Consider the following 19,980-nt stretch of genomic DNA (forward strand, 5'->3'; position numbering starts at 1 on the left):
TTGATTATATAAATACATATATTTGATAGGATATATTGCTGTAGCCTGCCACATAATTTCATCTCTACAGAGGGCGTTCTATAGAGCAGACATCTGTTTAGCAAAAATGATGTTATTTCAACCCATTCTGAACAATAATTGAAATGAATAACAAAAACAAAACACACTGTAAAAGGGATTGAAGGCGTAATACCTTTGGCCCATAGCTGCAACCCCTCTCATTCCTTTTACTGTACCTCCTTTCATATTCCTCTTTGTTCCATCTAACTTTCCAGCCTCTCCCGACAATGCATAGTGCAACTGCGTTGAGGTTTTCCTCCTGTTACACCTTTCAAACCTTTTACTGTCAGTTTCCTTTTCAGCGCTGAATGACCTCATAGGTCCCAGTGCTTGGTCTTCGGCCTACATTTACATATTCACAATTCAATCCAATTCAGTCACGATGTGGCATTTTTGAAAGTGGGAATCTATGCAGGCTTCTGAGTTTAGGCACGGGTGGGCCTATACATGACGCACGAGACGGTTCCATTCTCGCAGCAAAGTCCTTGTGGTGCAGACGTTATACCTCGAGGTTTGAGTATTCTTACACTGTAGCAACGCCACCTGTCAAAATAAATTCAATATTAGTTAAAAAAAATAGTACAAGAGCTAAGAAACAGTATATCACAAATAACTTACTGCGCTTTTCAGACGTGACCAAAATGTTGATTTTTTAAAAGAAATTCTAATCCCTTACTTATAATACCATCCTGTATGATACTACACGGTATACATGTACGTATATACGTAACGTATGCACGTCGTCTTCCTGCAAATACCAACATTCACAGATGATTTAATCTATAATAAAACAATACTATACATTTAAGAGGAACGTGAACGGAGACACAGTAAAAGGAATGAAAGAGGTTCCTGCAAAGGCCCTTAGGAATGCCTACGGTATTTTTTTTTACTGTTCACAACTGTAATTCTGACAGAATGTAAATTTTATCATTACCTCATTTACAGATTAAAAAACTCGAGCAATGTTTTTGAAATGCGGCCACATTTGCGGCCCCTTAGCGACACATACTGTTCTAGACTGACTTCCATCCCAATTTCAGTCTTGATTTCCAAATCTCACTCAGTCTGCCCATTGTTCGAGTGGCTCCAGTCAGTCTTAAACAAAATTTCCATTTGTGCATCGACACTATCTAACTGTAACCTTTCTTCAGTAGCCGTTATTATTATTATTATTATTCAGAAGATGAACCCTACTCGTCTGGAACAAGCCCCCCACAGGGGCCGCTGACTTGAAATTCCAGAAGAAGCTTCAAATATGAAGGTGTTCGTTAGGAAGAGGAAGTAAGAGGAAGTCAAGGGAAAAACAGAAAGAAGAAGAGATCCCACTTAAGAAAAAATAAAATAAAATGCAAGAAGAATAGAGCAATACATTGCACCTCTGCCTGAACTTCTGAAGTTCCGATTGATTGCACGACGTCCTCTGAAGGGAGGGAAGCTGTTGCGCAGTCCAACGGTGTGAGGAGTAAAGGACCTCTGGAACTTTTGGAGAAGTTGGACAGCAAGGAACATCTGCTGCACGTTGGTGCTTCTGCTGTTCAGCTAATCTGGTTGTTCTCGGCAGATGAAGGGATCAATTGGGAGAAAATGTTTGGACTTCAGGGACTGTGCTAATAGGGACTCCAATTGGAACGCTGCAAAGAACCTTTCTCAAGTAGTGCCTGCAGTGAACCACGTGAGGTGCGCTGACGGCACTACCCCCTTACGGGGTATGTGGACTTGGAGATCAACTCTTTAGCATTTGGATGAAACCAACGCCTTCCTGACAAAATGTTTCGTAGAAAAAACTAATCATTATTTATCATTATTGTCTTACATATTATATGTCATTTGAATTGAAAAGATAAATTACAAATATAAATGTACAACAATAATGGTAAAAATAATTATTTCATAAAAATCTGTCATAAGAATATTTCAGTAAACGTTAAACTGAAACCAGTCATCAAAAAAGACGGCAAAACTCCCAGTGGTGGCCTCGGCCACAGCCCATGAAAATCAGCCACAGTCCGGTGGTGGCCTGCGTTGTTGGTACCTAAAACGGTGCCAGAAGTATGATTATGGCTGACTTTAACCGTAAATAAAATAAAAAAAAACTACTGAGGAGGCTAGAGGGCTGCAATTTGGTATGTTTGATGACTGGAGGGTGGATGATCAATATACCAATTTGCAGCCCTCTAGCCTCTGTAGTTTTTAAGTTCTGAGGGCGGACAGAAAAATTGCCGACAGACAGACAAAGCTGTCACAATAATTTTCTTTTACAGAAAACTAAAAAAAAAAAAACTGTATAACTTTGAGAGTTCTGGTTCGTCCTTAAATTAAGGGACGCTGACTTGAGTTTCAAGAAGCTTCCAAAGAATATTGTGGTGTTCAGCTGGAAGAAGTTACAGAAGGTAACTTCTTACAGAAGGTAACAGGAAAAACAAAAACAATTCCTTTGAAAAAATATAAACGAACAGATAAATAGATAAAAAGATAAAATATTAAAATACAAGAATTCTTTTAGGGTAGTAATGCGTTGCATCCTTGCCTGGACTTTTAAGGTTCCAACTGCGTGGTGTCCTTGTTAGGGAAACTGTTCCACGGTCAAACTTTGTGAAGATTAAAGGACCTCTGGCATTTTCAAACTAAATGCCCTACAAAGAGACAAAAAGATCTCGCACTCCATCGTTCCATCTTTTCCTCGTGACTGTAAACACTTTTTTACATTTTTATAACATGTTCCTGCGCTAATATATGCGCTCAATCCAGCCGTGGTCATCGAAATTCTTCTCTAAACCAAGCACTGACTGTGGTGTACCTTATCAGTCTGGGCTGAAATATTACTCTTCGCGACAAAACGGGCGAGAATTCCCGAATGTCCCTTACCCAATTTTTCCAAGAATAGGGGAAAAACGTGGAACTGCAATAACCACATTCCGATGTTCGTCCAGGATTTGAATGTGGATCTGGAGTATTGGAAATAAGTCATTACTGACCTGACCATGGGAAGGATACAAGTCTATTGTCAAAGTAAGATGTATTTTATTACAGCTACCCAATTCTCTCATACCCCAGTTGGCTTGACACTTTTCCAAAGTGCCCCCTTAAAAAGGGTACTAAGAATATAGTAACAGATGTGTCGCCTCCATTATCATCATCATTATTATTATTATATTAGGAAAAAGACCTTCTTTAATACAGGTTTTGTTAAACAAAATGACAGTTTCAACAGCATTTATTTTATATCGAAAACGCTCAATTCGTCTTATCAGTTGCTTTTCTTGCGCTGGAATGGTTGCAGGCAATTGACCGATATCCATATCTGGTGGTTTAGTGATGTGTAGGAGGTAGTTCTCGTGGGTTGTAAACTAGTCTCGCCCTTCTCGTCAGGGCTACACCCCACCAGAACTACCTTCTACACATCACTAAACCACTGGATATGAATATCGGTCAATTGCTTGCAACCATTCCAGCGCAAGAAAAGCAACTGATAAGACGAACTGAGGGTTTACTATATAAAATCAATGCTGCTGAAACTGCCATTTTGTTTAACAAAACCTGTATTATTATTATTATTATTATTATTATTATTATTCAGAAGACAAACCCCTATTCATATGGAAGAAGCCCACAAAAGAGGCCTCTGACTTGAAATTCAAGAAGAAGAATATTAAGTGTTCATTTGAAAGCAGTTACATAAAACCAATGGGGGAAACAGAAAGAAAACATCCTTGTAGAAAATATAAATAAGTAAATAAACAGGTAAAAATATGAATACATTATTAAGATACAAGAACTGTTGTAGGGTAGCAGTACACTGCATCTTCGCTTGGACTTCCGAGGTTCCAGTCGCACGACGACATCCTCGGCGGGGAGACTGTTCCACAGTACCTAATCAGTCTGAAGCTATGTTGTTATTATTATCAGTATTACCATCAACAGTCTACCCAGCCATCACACTGGGATACCTGGCATTCGTGGTTCCCGTTTCCTGATGTTAGCAGTTACGACCGGACCACCAACATGGTCCCTCCCTCATCACTTCTTCACAAGTTGTTTTAACATACTTTAACAGAGATCTTTGCCTGCCGGGAGTAACCAGATCTGCCGATCAGCAGCACCACCGATGTGCAGTCGAACTCCTCAGTTCCAGAGGTCCTTTATTCCTCACACCACTGGATGACTGTGGAACAGCCTCCTCCCTACTGAGGATGTCGTGCAGTTGGACCTTCGGAAGTTCAAGCAGAGATGCAATGCATTGCTTCCCTGATACAATTCAACACTTACATTTTTATTTATCCATCAATTTATCAGTTTTCATGATAACCAATATCTCCTCTTTCTGTATTTCCAATTCTTACCTTCTGTTGCCTCTTTCGAACAAACACCTTAATATTCTTTGGAAGCTTCAGTTTCAAGACAGTGGCCCCTTTGGTGGGCTTGTCCCATAAGAATAGGGTTCATCTTTCGAATAATAACAATTATAATAATGATGATAAAAAAGGTTATTATACAGTCATTATACTTTTTACTGCATTCTGAATCGGTTTCTAAAGCACTGGACAGACTGCAAAATGTTGGCAAGCCTGTCAAATTTCTTCCAAAGGAAATTTTTCCAAACATTGCATTCAGTGAGCTTAAGGTGGTACCAGATTCCTGTAGATAACCTGAATGAGTCTTAGTATAAACAAAGCAGAGATTCCTGCTTACACATCTGGAGATCAGCAAAGCTGTTTGATAATATGGTAACCATACATAATATGGTTTGCTGTTAATTGCGTACTACGCTTTATAAATCCATCTAGATCTTGTAGAGCAGACATTAAATATACAATAGTTAAACTGACATTATGAATTCATAATTAGACTTCTTGTTTACTGAAGTTTCTACTTCTGATATTTATTATCATCATTATTTAGTAGATGAAATAGAGCCTTGATGGCTCGGTCGGTAGAGCAGCAGCCTCGGACTTCACGGAGGTCTGTGGCGCGGGTTCACATCCTCAGCTGACCGGTCGGAGAGGCGGACCCTTTGCTATCCGTGTAGACACCCTGGGATTATGTATGTAATCAACGGATAGGTTTGCTGAAAGCAAATGGGTGTTACAGACTAATACACACATAAACAAAGCCACTCCAACATCTTCTAAAACATATCTAAAAACATAACAGACACCTCACACGTCTCGAACTGTCGACCTAACCACCCAGTTCTCCTCGCTCCTGGGAGAAAGGGAGCTGGGATTTGGTACGATACATGTACACATTCACTACCGGGGTCTAAGCGATGTCAGGCAGGGCAGCCGATCGAGGCTACGGCCTACCCCAACGCCAAATCAAAGTCCTTCAAAAGAAGGCATCGTGCTTACCCCATATAAAAATGGGAAAAAGCACGTTAAAATGAAGAATATTATTTAGTAGATGAAACCTAATCATATGGAACAAGAAGCCCACCAAAGGGCCCACTGACTTGAAGTTCGAGAAGCTTCCAAAGAATATTAAGATGCTCATTAGGAAGAAGTAACAGAAGGTAATGAAAATAAATAATAATGTCGTGCAGTTGGAAATTCAAAAGTTCGAGCGACGATGCAATACATTACTCCCCTAATGCCTATTCTCCTTACATTTTACCACATTTTTATCTATTTATCAATTTACTTTTTCTTTTTAATAAGTGAGATGTCTTCCCTCCGTATTTCCCTTTACCCCTCTTACTTCTACCTAACTGAACTGAATTGAATATAGGATTCAGGCCAAAGGCCAAGCACTGGGACCTACAAGGTCATTCAGCTCTGAAACGGAAACTGACAGTAAAAGGTTTGATAGGTTGAATTTCAAGTCGATGGCCGCTTTTGTGGGCTTGTTCCATATGAATAAGGTTCATCTTCTGACAAATAATAATAATAATAATAATATACTTCGGGTATAGGCCCTCTTTCAAACATGTTTTGTTGAATATGATGGCAGCCTTGGTTGCATTAATCTTGTAGATTATTTGTTCAACTCTTCCAATTACCCTTTTTTCTTCTTCAGTAACAGAATTGAGTAAAATGCCAAAGTTCATTGTAGAGGTTTTATTTATAAAAATATCAAAAGTCGCAGGTAATGGAGATTCCGAAGGCGGGGTCCCAAAACGACCCCAGAAGCACTGACGACCCCTACAGTGAACTTTTTTTGGCATTTTACTCAATTCTGTTACTGAAGAAGAAAAAAGGGTAATTGGAAGAGTTGAACGAATAATCTACAAGATTAATGCAAACAAGGCTGACATCATATTCAACAAAATAATATAATAATAATAATCATCATCACACCCTGGGCTGTAAAACAGTTTCCCTGCTAGGGTGTCTTGCAACTGGAACTTCAAAAGTTCAAGCGCAGACGCAAGGCATTACTACCCTACAACAATTCTCCTTGTATCTTAATAACTTATTTATCTTAAAACATAAGTACAAACATAGGATTATCAGTTTTCTCTCTTTTACACGTTTAATTTTTAAATTTACCGCCGGACATTAGAGAACTCTAAGGTTGGTCGTCACATACCAGAATCTAAGCAAACTTCGCCTGAGTTGGCAAGATTGTGGTTAGTTGGACAATAAATCACACAAAGGGAAGACGTGTGTTTTTGTTACTCCGGCTCACAGAGAAAGGCAGAATTAATGTTCAAGTCGAACTGACGGAAGAATACCACACTAACTCTAATAAACTTTAAGATGTCATGGGCCCAGGATACACCCAGATCGCCAAAAGTGAGCGAACAGTGAGATAATGAGGGGGAAAAAACTTTGGAAGAATCAGAACGACATCGAGCGTTACGACCTACGAATGCCCGTGACGCTCTGAGGCACAAAAAATGGCGGGCGGAGACGCAGAACAGAAAAGACATGAGATTCGGGATGAATCAAATTACTTCCACTGGGCGACGAGAACCAGAGCCGCGCTCGCCCAGAAAAGGCGGTGGGAATGTGTACTGACCCAGGATACTCTGATGATCAAGATGGCTGGATGCAACTGCAGCTTCAAAGAAATACTGACGCACTCGGCTGTCTCACACAAAGAGTGGATAATCTGGATCTGGACGACATCATCGAATGAACCAAAGCAAAGGAAACTTGGGAAATTTTGAGCGATATCCACACAAAAATGGATACATTTCAAAGAGTCGATAAGCTGAAGGAACTGCAGATGCAGAAAAACTGAGGAAATGTCTATGAGGGAATATACAGTACAGCCTATGTAATCAGATTGGCCAGAGTTGTAAATTCAGCTCCAGAAGAAGAAGTGGCCCAATCTGGAGACTCAACGGTAGCCGTGTTTGTGCTCATAGGTCGTAAACATATTCCCAAGTATCAAAGTTTGTTGAAGTCACAATTCCCAAAATCTGAAGATTTAAATATCAAGAATGTAAAGTCAGTACTGCTTCTCAAGGAGAGGCAAGATAAACTCGAGGCAAGAAAGGAAGAGGAATCTTCAGTCTATAAAACAAACTTCACAAGAGGTTCAAGAAAAGAAGATGGAACCATTTGTCTGATTTGCTGGTAGCCAGCCCGGACATACAGCAAGAAACTGTCCGGAAACTACAAGATGCAAGGCAAACAAAATAAAAGAAGCAAAAATAACACAATCAGGGAAGAAAGCACAACACGACAGTGGTGAAAACAGTGAAAGTGAATCTGAAGATGAGGAGCTAAAAGCAAAAGTTGCCAAAGCCAAAACAAATACAAAGGTAATTGCTGCTCTAGCTGAAAATGAAAGTGGAAAGGCAGAGAAGGTGAACGTGACTGTAATTAAGTCATCATCAGTGCAAGACGAAGACTCCGTATAAATGGCACCTCACAAAGACATAAAACTTGTTGACTTTGAAAATAGCACCGCAGGTAACGTAAAGTGGGGCGACGGAAAGAAGTCTTCAGTCCTGGGGAGAGGAAAAGTGATTATGAAAATGAAGGACCAGCTAGTTACTTACAAAGGGGTTAAACAAGCGAAAATGAGAGACAAGTATTTCTGAAAGGATACTAGAATGAAGCAGCTAAGATGTATCAGTGCAAAGCCAAGACAATTTGCAAGGAAATGAGACAAAATTAAAGAAGAATGAAGCTATAGAAATTACAGGGAACAGAGCAGCCATAAATTTGTGGCACAGAAGATCTGGCCACGTACTAGCCTTCCCAGAGGTTTGTGAAGCAAAGGGAAAACTTGAACACTGCACCACACGCATGGAAGTCAGGTCCAAAAAGAAGAAGCCAATGCCTGCAAGTGATTCAAGGAGTACTGGAGTGCTAGAAATACATGGTCAGGGGAGAGAGAGGCAACAAGGAATTCTCAACTTTTCTTACAGAGGTGAACAGAGAGATGTCTGACAATCCCATACACTCCTCAGCAACATGGAAGGGCTGAATGCCTAAACCAGAGCTTACTGGCCATGGCAAGGTGCATGATGATCGAGTCTGGAGTACCACAAAAATCCTGGACTTACGCCCTTCTTCGTGCAAATTACACCAAGGACAGAACTATGTAAATGGCCATAAACGAGATTCCATTTGTGCTCTGAAATGGGAGAAACCTCAACCGTGACGACCTGAAACTGATCAAAGTGTTGGCCGTGAAGCTTGGGCTAAGCTGAGGGTGACTCCAAAGCTCCAGGTTCCAGTGGAAAGAAGTATCTAAGTGGGAATGTCCAAACCAAAAGGGACAGAAGTTGTGGAGCATCAACAACAAATCACGATCAACGCCATACAAGCTGAAATTAAAGAAGAAGAGATTTACCCTTTCAAGAACAAGGAACCAGCTGTGAAAACCTCAACAAAGAAGAAAACCGACTGGGAGAACCTTTTCTCTGATGATGAAACCAACAACAGAAACCTGGAAAATCAAGAATACATTCCTGAAAACCAAAAACTCATCAAGAAATTCATCAAGAGAACCACGATGAGGAACCCAATTCGAGGAGGTCTCAAAGGACGAAGAAAACCAAAGAAGTGCCAATGTTGCAAGGTCAAGACAGATTTCCATCGAGTGGGAAGCTGCCACGCTGCAAGAAATGGAGAGATTAGGAAACACAGGCACATGGAAAATAGTACCAAGAGCAACAGAACACAAAGTGACTGACTGCAAGTGGGTTTCCAGAAGAAACTACAACGAGCTCGGTGAGGTGGTGGTACACAAAGCAAGACTTGTGGCCAGGGGGGTCCTTGCCTAACATCTGGTGTGGACTATGTCAAGACTTATGCCCCAGCAGTTAGAAAATCAAGCATAAGACTGCTATTGGCCTTAGCTGCTGAAAATTGTGGACTCAAGGAAACATTTTGTTTGTGAAGCGGAGAACAGTACCTACGACTTGCCTCAAAGCGGTAGGAATTGGAAAGAAAAACTAAACGACAAGCTGACAAAAATGGGAACGATTAGATCTGAATTTGACTGATGCGAGAAAAAAACAATTACTAGAGTTCATGTATATGATTTTAACATTGCTGGAAATTCAGATGTGACTTATTTCAAGAACTCAAGAATTATTATGCATAAAAGATCCAGGAGAGGCATCAAGTATTCTTTCCATTCAGTGCATCAGAGAAGATCCATCAACAATTCTGATTCACCAGAGAGGCTGCATTCAAGAAGTGCTGACAAGTCAAAATCTTTCTGAATCAAAACGGTTGTCAGGAAGCAGAGAATATCTGCCTGAGAAAAATCAACATCAAGTACCTTCCATCAAAGAAGAACTCGGCTGATCTCCTTACCAAGGTCATCTGCGCAGAGGACCCAAGAACTAGTCACTAAATTGGGACTATGTCACTTACACCAAACAATGGTTTTCTTACTGTCAGATTTGCAAGTTCATATTTGCCAATTATTTTTGCAACGTTAATTTATAGTTTATATTGATTCTGTTGCTAATACTCATTGTTTGCATATTATACCCATCATTATTTACTAGTTTTGAGTACAGCTACAGACTGTCCGTGGCAAACTGTAGATAGTCGGACGATAAAACGCACAAAGGGAAGACGTGTTTTCGTTACTCCGACTCACAAAGAAAGAAAAGCAGAAATGACAAAAGAATACTGTACCACACTAATTCTAATAAACTTTAAGATTTTATGTATTCATTTAATAATTCATTATCTTTTTTTCTTTCCTAATAACTGTTCTGTTCTTCCTGTAGCTTCTTCAAATGAACAACACAATGTCTGCCTGCTCACTTCACAGGGCTAAACAAAAAGCAATGTATGGATTTACAACCCCCTTTTGCCAAATTCAATCAATCACTATAGATCATCCATCTTCAGACAACCATTCTGTTGGGAAATGTGGAATTCTTCCGCATTCCTCTGTGTTCCCCGAGTTTGTTTTAACCAGCCACTTTTTTCATTTCCGAGGGATACTCACCATCACTTAACATATAGAAGCTTCAAAGTATCTTGCTATGAATCAACTGTTTGGAGACTGACTGACTGATTTATAGATTTTTGGCATACATGCCAAGCACTGCAGCAACTATGGCCATTCTGCGCTTGAAGTCAAACATCAATTTAGCCAAAAATCATGAAAACTAGAAATTTCGATAAAAAAACGTACCAAAAAATATATATAAAGTCTTTAGTACAAATTAAACAAATCTGTAAAATCTGATAAAAAGTTATTTTCTTTAAAAACAACATTAGTTTACTGATACCACAATTAATACCAGCAGTTCCCCTTTCTTGGGTAAAAGCTGGGCAATCGTTTAACAAATGCTTTACTGTCAAAACTTCTTGACAGGAACTGCAGTTTGGGGCCTGTCCCCCTCTCCACTTTGCACTCAAGTATCTGTGCGTGGCATGTCTAGTCCTACGTGCAGCCTTCTTAAAATACTGGTAGTCCTCCGACCTGGATGATCTGACGGCTGCCATCTCCATATTACTGTGCCAATTATGTTTTCCTAACCAATGTGCCACTTCCTACTTGTATAGATGTGGATAATTTACTTGAAATCAGTACGGGAGGTTTATGAGTGCCTGATTATGTAGCAATCTTATAGATTCTTCAGCTGCCTTATTGTCTACCCAACATGAGCTCACCCTGATACGCTTCCGGAAGTACAGGAGGGCCGGCCATTCCTGTTCTTCTTGTGCTAGATGGTGGAAGGGAACCAACTGTTCCAATGACGATAAAAGACTACTCGAGCCAGCATATATGATGAAACTTCCATCATTCCTTCATTAGAAACATATCTTACAGCTTCAAGAACGGCGGCATATGATTCAGCCGCGAATATCGAGCAGGAAGGGGGTCATTTCTTCTTGATTACATAACTTCCTACTACTGCTGCACAGCCAGCGCCATCCATCGACTTAGAGCCATCGGTGAATATGCCCTGCCCTCTGTGTTGGAGGCCATCCTGAAGAAATTGATAGATTTACACCAAGGTGGAGATTTTGGGTATGCAACCTACGCTACTGGTGTTGTCAGTGTGCCAACACCTCCACTTTCTCTTTCTCGTCCTACCTCCACAGGTTTGGGCAGTCGGTGTCTGTCGCCTATAATTTGAATTGCTGTTATGAGGTTACGGATTTGGATATGCAATCTCAAGCTCAGACTGAAATTGGGGGTATGCCCGGGTTTACATATATACTAACTACGCGGGAAGGGCTGTGTGCCCCCGTACATGTCTGGAGCCCCAAGTCATCTACATCTCATTTTCTAGTTCGTGTGAATCTGATGGCTTTAGTTTTATGAGGTGAAAACTTGGATCCCCTAGCATCTGCCCGCTTGGAACCTGCAGTTATTGCAGTCCGAACCTTCCTACAGATAGCAAAGTCATCTCTACAAATAATGATCCTTGGATCCCGGTTAGTAGGCCATCCATCAGACTACTGATTGCCATCACAAGTAAGGTAACACTCAGCATGCCACCTTGAGGGACACCTTCTTGTACACAGGAAGAGAAAAATGCAGATCCAATGCAAACTTTTAGCAGAGAGAACCACGGAGAGGGCCGACTTCCTATGTGCTGCATTGTAATTGGCTGAGCGCCAGCTGCCATTTTGAGTGTGTGTAACTGGAGGTTGCTAGAGACCCAATGTCAACTGTGATCTTTTGTGTACATCTTCGTGTTCTCAAAGCGTACAGTTTATGAAGCAATTGTGTGTTACAATGAGACTAGAATATCAATTTAACATCAAGAATAAAGCGTCCAAAGAAAAGAAATTCCGTAAAAACAGAAAACTTGAAAATTTCCCATAAATGAATTCGTATTAATCCAACGAGTATTTTGTTAACAGGTCTTCACACTGACAGATAAGTATAGCCCTGTCTAACTCGATTAAGCTTGGCATGTGTTAATGCTTTTGGTGGTGATTTTAATGCTAAACAATGTGTGCGATGTGTATGTGTTGATGCCTTTGGTGGTGGTACGTGATTAGTAATTAAATACTACCTGTTTCCAATAGGTTGTGTACAGGCATAGCACGTTCTTCTCCCACGGCCTATTATATCTGCCATCATTTAATGACTTAGAAGTACAATAATTACTTTTCCAGATGCAGTCCTTTCACAGGGAATTTTACATAGCCTAAATGTTTGAGAATATGTATCATTTTATTTTACAGAACTTTGAATAAAACTGTTTAAACACTTATGGGTTATTTTTGTTTGTAAATATACCACATACATGTCTGTAAGAATATCGGAGAAGTGTAAAATTTTTACCCCACTAAGGAATTGCCTAAATAGGTATTATTTGGAGCAAAGTCTGTTCTCCTGATCTAGTCACATTTTCTGTGATGTATCTGAGTGGTCCTCTTACTGTTACACACTTATATAAACCTATTTGTACCCTTATTTTCTGATATACGTCCATAAAATGAACAATCATAACAGCTGTCAAGTAAATAAACATTGGCAGTTTGTTGTGTTCCAGCATAAAGACAAACTGTTGGCCCTACAGCGGCCAAATTACGCTGCACATAGGAAGTCGGCCCTCTCTGCTTTTAAGTAGTCATCTGATATTAAATCCTTAATGAAATAATACATATTGCCTCCAATGCCCTAAGAAGCCAACTGCTCCAGAATACCATCCCTCCGAGAGGTGTCGTAAGCTTTCTCCACAACAAAGAAGAATCCTACGACTTGATTCCGGATGGCAAAAGCATTCTGGATCTCCCTTGATAACATTACAGTAATAGTGGGTACATAGTACTCCTATTCTTTCTGAGTCCAGATTGCCTATTAGATAAAAACACTTATATTTACCTGCCTATTTTGATGGTTCAAAACACCAAAAACCCTCTTAAAAATGCTTACACCTGAATATTTTAATAGTTTTATCACAAAAAGTGCATTAAGTCATGAAAATGATATGAAAAAATACAGTAATTTGTGAACGTTTTTGTATGAAAAATACCGAGAACAGGCGAATTTTCCACGAACGATATGCGTTCCACGGAGAAATACGCAAGCAGGCGGGGTCCCTGTATATCTTCTCCACCGTTAGTATAGGCAGCGGGTCTGGAGTGGATTTCCTCTGCAATTTCCTGATCTCATTCCAGGTTTGGCTAGATGGTGATTTTGCTAAAACCTCCGAGATGTACTTTATCCATGATTATCTCTTACCGCTTTCTTATTGTTCTTCTCTGCTCTGCACACGCTATTTTGTTTGCCTCACAGGGTGATCTTAAATACCTACGCAAGCATTTCTGGTGACTTTCCTAAAGACTGCGCATTTCTTATTCCACCAAGGAACGGCTGGACGTTGTGGAAAACCTGCAATTCTAGGTATACATTTCTCTGAACTGGTAAGTTTGAATTGGAGAAGGGACGTCCTTGGAATTCCTTTCAATGTGTGTTAATCTTTCGTAAGAACTCCCAGCTGCTACTTCTATTTACCACTTTCGGAAGCATGCATATAACACCCCATCTATCACATACACTACCCCTGTACCAAAGAGTATATTTTGCATTAAAATCACCCAAGTTGTGCAGAACACGCCTGAAGCATTGTGTCAAGTTGGATGATGCTGCATATTACAGATTCTTAAGTTCAGGGTTACCATCATTTTTATTGAATTCCTGACAGGCAAGAGCACCTGACCCAGAGGGGATGGAGCAACAACTGTTACAAAGGAAGGAAGCTCCCTGGGGCCTCTGCCACAGGGGATGGAGCAGCAACTGTTACAAAGGAAGGAAGCTCCTTGGGGCCTCTACCACAGGGGATGGAGCAGCAACTGTTACAAAGGAAGAGGCTCCTTGGGGCCTCTACCACAGGGGATGGAGCAGCAACTGTTACAAAGGAAGGAAGCTCCTTGGGGCCTCTACCACAGGGGATGGAGCAGCAACTGTTACAAAGGAAGAGGCTCCTTGGGGCCTATGCCACAGGGGATGGAGCAGCAACTGTTACAAAGGAAAAAGCTCCAGCACTGACTGGAGCCCTTGTGGTATTAAGGGATCAAGAGATTTAGAGCTCTAGCAAAGCTCTTAGCTGTTCATGCTTCTTCAAAGCAGTCCAAGCTTCCCACTAGGCTTCTATTTCAGGACAGTTCATTCTAGTTTCCATTAATGGGCCAAAGGTACTCAAAATTTTGTTGTAGCCATACCCAAAGAATCAGATGACTGGGAGTGCATGGAACAAGATACTATGGCTTTGGGAGGAAATGGGAAATGCCCCATAGGATCTGAAGTGCCCCAGACTATGGTCATATACACATGCAGGGCATCAGAAGAGGATAAAAGAGTCAGCAATATTGCATATCCACCAGCCATCGAGCTTTTGGCCCTTGCAATGAATTGTCTGGAGAGGGATGAGGAAAGTATGACAGAAGTAATTTGAATGGAGGTACGTTCGAAGGAACAGGAGAGAGAGAGAGAGAGAGAGAGAGAGAGAGAGAGAGAGAGATATATATATATGAATTTGCTCCTCCTCGCTTAAGCAACTGGGCTGGGCAAACTACGTAACACATTTAGGACGTAGCCAAGATAAAACTCCTCATCAACCGACGCTGGAAAACGTCAAATGAAATCCCAGTCAAACCACTTCGTCCAACCCAAGAAAATTTTTTTGTGCAGTGCAAAAGTTTGTATCGTTCTCGCTCTCGTACGGCGCGACACCGACTTACAGCTCTTCTCCAGCGCCGTTAACGGCATTTTACAGCGCAGTAACTTGATGTCGCATCTCGGCTCCGACTCCTCAACCTGCAAGAGACGATTCTCGTAAATGTTCGGTTTCCACGTTTGATGCGTTTTATCTGTTTCGTGATTTATTAATTTAATGGGGAACAGAAAGGTCTGGTATGAATAAGTAACAGGAGAAACAGAAAGGTTTGAAAGGAGTAACAGGAGGAGAACCTCGAAGCAGTTGAAGAAGAAGAAGAAGAAGCACTGCGCAACAATTGTCAGGAGAGGATTGAGGAAAAGTCAGATGGAAGAAAGAGAATATTAAAGGAGGTACAGTAAAGGAATGGAAGGGGTTGCTTGCACTGTGGTAATAATAATAATAATAATAATAATAATAATAATAATAATAATAATAATAATAGTGTCAAGTAACAGGCTTTCTGATAAGTAACACAGTTACTATGGATTTCAGGCAAAAAATAGTGTGTTTTTCTTTAATATCTCCCATACTAATTATTTGATCAGAATATTACTTTGACACAGCACTCTATAGACCTCCCCCTAATTTTTGATACTATAATGCATTTTCAAATCCTGTTAATTAAGGTGTTTACTCTTGTCCTAGTAAAGCCAAAGCCAAATCTTTTTGGTAAGTTTGTTAAACAATCGAACGTATGCTGACCCTCCCTCACTTCGCTCTCCCTCCCTTCTCTCACTTTGCGAATGTCTTATCTAATATTTTCCATAATATCCACCTTTAACATTGGTATTTTCCAATATATTTGCCATCAACGAGGATATTCATTCGAAAATCCATAATGATAATATTGTAAAAAAGTAACGGGAAAATAAAGCATGGTTTTGGAAGTCAAGAAGGTCTTATGGTTTCTTAAGATTCTTTTAACTGTGGAAAATGATGAAACACACGTTTTCCAAAGGCAGGATTGATTGGCTTTACCTCCTTGAAAGGTAGAGTAAATGTAATCCAAGTGTTATATAAGTTGACTGAAAAATTTTTCGGTGTACTGGCTCAAACCATTAACTATCGTAGTTTGGGTATCTGCTATGGTTTATGCCTAAGCAGTTTGTTGTCTCAGTGTTTGTTGGACTGAGGAGGTCTTCCCATCATATTCATGACTGGCATGTTACTTTGCCCCAGTAACGCAAAAATGCATTTGCATTACGTCTCCATTCCATATACAAAATGGAACAAGCTAACACTTAAATAAGGATTAGTCTTAACAGGTAAGAGAAGCTTCAGGTTTGTTGGACACACACAATAACACAATGTGGCATAAGAAACACAAGCATATTACTGAATAAGTAAATCTTAATATTTACCTATAATTCACTCCTTATGTATATATGTGTTCTGTGTGTGTGTGTGTGTGTGTGTGTGTGTGTGTAATTGTGCATATCAAGTTTTGTAGTTCGTTTTAGTTTTAAATATATTTATTTGTGTCACAGTATAATTCTGTTTGTATTCTACAGCTATTGTGTTTTCCACACAGGCCTTATGATTGTATTGCAGACGTCATGGGCATGAAGACGACGACAGTGCATTCACTTTTACAGCGAAGCATGGGAACAGCACCACCTGGAACAGACAATTACCGTCAACGACACACATGGTACCCCGACACCCACACCAAGTGCCTTTGATAATTTTGCTATGGTGCCATTCACCGCTATGTACACGGTGAATTCGCTAAGAAGAACACATTCACCATTAAAAGTCTGACACAGGGTTTACGTGAAAATGGCATCATCCCAGCTGGAAAATATCAGTGTGGCGATTACTACATGACATGGGGTTCTGCTATAAGACCACAAACGGAAAATGTATGTCAAAAAGAAACTCTTGAGTGTGCTGGTGCATTCTGCACTCTCCGAGCACTTAATGAATATCGGAAGGAGGGGAGAAAGGTGGTATACATCGATGAAACATGGTTCACCACGAGGATGCATCCTAGCAGCGAGTGGGTTGATGCCACACAGTCCATGACAAGTGCCACATACAGTCGGCAGGTCCCTCCCGGAGAAGGGGAGCGTTTTGTGCTTGTTGCTGCAGGCACAGAAGATGGTTTCATTGAGGAATCATTCTTGTGTTTTTCCTAAAAAAACAAAACTGGTGACTATCATGGCGAAATGAATGCCGACCTCTTCGTTCATTGGCTCACGTCCCAACTTCTTCCATCATTGCCTGAGCCAGCAGTGCTTGTGCTTGATAATGCACCCTACCACAACCAATTCAGCGAAGATAGTCGTTGCCCAAACTCCTCCACCATTGAAGCAGATATCATGAAATGGTTGACGTGCCGCCAGATACCATTCCCTCCAAACTCCACACGCCCTGAGCTGTTGCAAATCTTCAAGCAAAACCACCCACTACCTGTGTATAATATTGACAACATCATCCGTTCATGGGGACATGAAGTCGCCCGACTACCACCTGCTCATCCTGAGCTCAATGCTATTGAGCAGGTCTGGGGCTTTATGAAAAAACGTGTGCGTTGCTCATTGCAGTAGCGATTCACTCGGGCAGATTTACAGGCCAGAATAGAGGAAGCGAAGGTTAGTGCAACAAGGGAAGTGTGGGGCGGTAATAAGACGGTCCAGAGCTTCATACTGGTCAAATGATAACATCCAAAGACCTGCAGATCCTATGTATAATCATCACCATAAACAGTGATGATGAGGATGATCTGTTCCTTGACAGTGATGATGATTAGGAATAAATTTTTTGTGATTTTTGTTCAATTGTTTCCTTTAAACTGATGGCGATAATTATTTCACATTAGAGAGAGAGAGAGAGAGAGAGAGAGAGAGAGAGAGAGAGAGAGAGAGAGAGAGAGAGAAACTTTTATCATGCCTCTCTTATCATTAACATCTTTATCATGATTATCATTACAACTGCTATCACCAGCAGATAAGGTAGCCCAGTTATGAAAAATAACAGTAAAACGAAAGGGAATGCAGACTGGAGATACATTAGATGAAGATAATTCTGCATGGCTGTTCAATGCAATTTATGCTGTCTGCACCTTAAAAAAGGAATTAAGCTTGGCTTTAGATATCTGAATCTCTTGTAACTGTCTGATGGGTCTTAAGCTGTATTATGAGATTTAATTTTGGTTATCTTTCCAAGTCGTAGCCGTAATCCATTAAGTTAAGAAGCCCTCAGGGCAGGTTCATCAAGTTGGATAAATAAGCTAAAGGCTGTAAACTCCTTATACACCCTGACGAAATACAACAATATCATGAAATGTTAATAAGAATTATAACAAGAATCCAACATATCAATTCTATCAGTTATTAACAAATATAACAGGTTAGAGAAAAGGTAGAGTTTACGCGGAGAGAATAATTACTGGAGGGATAGGAGGAGGGTCAAGACAGAGGGAGGGAAGGAGAGGGGGAGGACGGGGAGTGTAGGCATTCGAATTGCTGTACCTACTTACCCGATTCACTTGGCTTAGGCTTTATTAGGCCAAGAGTAAACACCTTAATTAAAGAGATTTTCCAATGCATTATAGTATCAAAAATTAGGGAAGGTCTCAAGAGTGTTTTGTCAAAGTACCATTCTGATCAAGTAATTAGTATGGGAGATATTAAAGAAAAACACTATTTTTGCCAGAAATGCATAGTAGTAAAGTAACAGGCTTCCTGATACGTAAGTCTGTTAAGTAACAGGCTTCCTGATAAGTAACAGGCTTATAAGTAACACAATCCATTAAGTACCATTCTGTTAAGTAACAAGCTTCCTGATAAGTAACAGGCTTATAAGTAACACAATCCATTAAGTACCATTCTGTTAAGTAACAGGCTTCCTGATAAGTAACAGGCTTATAAGTAACACAATCCATTAAGTACCATTCTGTTAAGTAACAGGCTTCTTGGTAAGTAACACAGTCTGTAAAGTAACAGGTTGTCTGATAAGTAACACGTTGTCTGATATGTAACACGTTGTCTGATAAGTAACAGGCTTTCTGATAAGTAACAGTCTGTTAAGTAACTGGCTTTCTAAGTAGCACAATCCATTAAGTAACAGGCTTCTTGGTAAGTAACACATTCTGTAAAGTAACTGGCTTTCTGAAAAGTAACACAGTCCATCAAGTAATAGTCTTTCTGACAAGTAACAGCCTGTTAAGTAACATGCTTCCTGATAAGTAACAAAGTCTGTTAAGCAACAGGCTTCCTGATAAGTAACACAGTCTGCTAAGTAATGGGCTACCTGATAAGTAACAGGCTACCTGATTAGTAACAGTCCATAAGTAACATTCTTTCTTTTAAGTAGCAATGTCTGTTAAGTAACAATTTTCTAATAAGTAAAAAAGTCTGTTAAGTAACAAGTTTTCTGATAAGTAACAAGCTACCAGATAAGTAACACAGTCTATTAAGTAACATTCTTTCTTTTAAGTAACAATGTCTGTTAAGTAACAAGTTTCCTAATAAGTTACAAAGTCTGTTAAGTAACAGGTTTTCTGATGAGTAACAGGCTACCAGAGAAGTAACACAGTCCATTGAGTAACATTCTTTCAAGTAACAGTCTGTTAAGTATCTGGCTTTCTGGTGAGTAACACAGTCTGTTAAGTAACAAAATCTGTCAAGTAACAGGCTTCTTGATAAGTAACATTATCTGTTACATAACAGGCTCTCTGAAAAGTAACAGGCATCCTGATAAGTAACAAAATCTGTTAAGTAGCAATCTTTCTGTTAAGTAACAGGCTCCTTGATAAGTAACATTATCTGTTACATAACAGGCTCTCTGAAAAGTAACAGGCATCCTGATAAATAAAAAAATCAGTTAAGTAGCAATCTTTCTGTTAAGTAACAATGTCTGTTAAG

At 40.1% G+C, this 19,980-nt stretch overlaps 1 long non-coding RNA gene across 2 annotated transcripts in view; it reads right to left on the reverse strand.

The window, feature by feature from the left end:
* LOC136838167 (uncharacterized) overlaps positions 1-19,980 on the reverse strand; it is a 28,299-nt gene continuing 8,319 nt past the window's right edge. For both annotated transcript variants that reach the window (XR_010852881.1, XR_010852882.1), the window contains 2 exons: positions 15,135-15,210; positions 1-603 (listed from right to left, as the gene is read on the reverse strand). This is a non-coding gene — a long non-coding RNA (uncharacterized lncRNA). The remainder of the gene's footprint in view (positions 604-15,134; positions 15,211-19,980) is intronic.

The sequence above is a fragment of the Macrobrachium rosenbergii genome, unplaced genomic scaffold (genome assembly GCF_040412425.1).
Source record: "Macrobrachium rosenbergii isolate ZJJX-2024 unplaced genomic scaffold, ASM4041242v1 171, whole genome shotgun sequence".
Lineage (NCBI taxonomy): Eukaryota > Metazoa > Arthropoda > Malacostraca > Decapoda > Palaemonidae > Macrobrachium > Macrobrachium rosenbergii.